The sequence below is a fragment of the Myotis davidii genome, unplaced genomic scaffold (genome assembly GCF_000327345.1).
Source record: "Myotis davidii unplaced genomic scaffold, ASM32734v1 scaffold1569, whole genome shotgun sequence".
NCBI classification, from domain to species: domain Eukaryota; kingdom Metazoa; phylum Chordata; class Mammalia; order Chiroptera; family Vespertilionidae; genus Myotis; species Myotis davidii.
Genome location: NW_006299704.1, coordinates 251803 through 252680, shown reverse-complemented (window position 1 = coordinate 252680; position 878 = coordinate 251803).

Below are 878 nucleotides of genomic sequence, written 5' to 3'. Positions count from 1 at the left end.
TTCTTTTCCTGAGGCTGGAAATGCCCCGTGGTTGTGGGAGTGCTGAGACAACGTCAGTTCTTTCGAAGTGATGCTTTAGGCCCAGGTCACAGGATCAGCTTCCAGACAGAGCCACTTAGAAGGGTGCCCTTCTGGTGTTTCAGTAATTAAATCCCATGGCGAGGGTCACAGTGGATTTGCAACAGATTAAATTTCTCTCGTAAGATAAAATGGTGTTACAGTGTGGTTTTAGTGTAATGCCGGAGAACATTATATATGGATTTTTAAGTTAATTTTTGAGTAGTAATATGTGCACACAGTACAGAATTTTTCCTATGCCAACACCTCTCATAGAGGCAGTAGGCTGTAGTCTCTGGGGCCACCTTCCAGAGGTGGTCTAGACCAGCGGTCGCCAACCTTTCGGACGTCACAGACCACCAGTGGTCCGCAGTCTGGGCTGACGCGGCCATGTAGGTCTCTGGTCCACACAGTTTTACATGATGCATCTTTTCTCATCTGTGTAGCTTGAGTACTGTCAGTATTGATGGAGCTGCTGCCTCCATCTGTGTACATATGCTGTTATTATTTGTACTAGGGGCCCGGTGCACGAAATTCGTGCACTTGGTGTGTGTGTGGGGGGAGTATCCCTCAGTCCAGCCTGCCCCCTCTCACATACTGGGAGCCCTCAGGCATTGACCCCCATCACCCTGCCTGGGCAGGGGACCCTCATTTCCCCCCATCACTGGTTCTGCCCCCAGCCCAGGCCTGATGCCTCTGGCCCAGGATTCAGGCCTGGGCAGGGGCCCCCCTTCTCCCCGCCATCACCGGCTCCGCCCTTGCCCAGGCCTGATGCCTCAGCCAGAGGCATCGACCCCCTCACCCTCCGATCGCCTGATCGG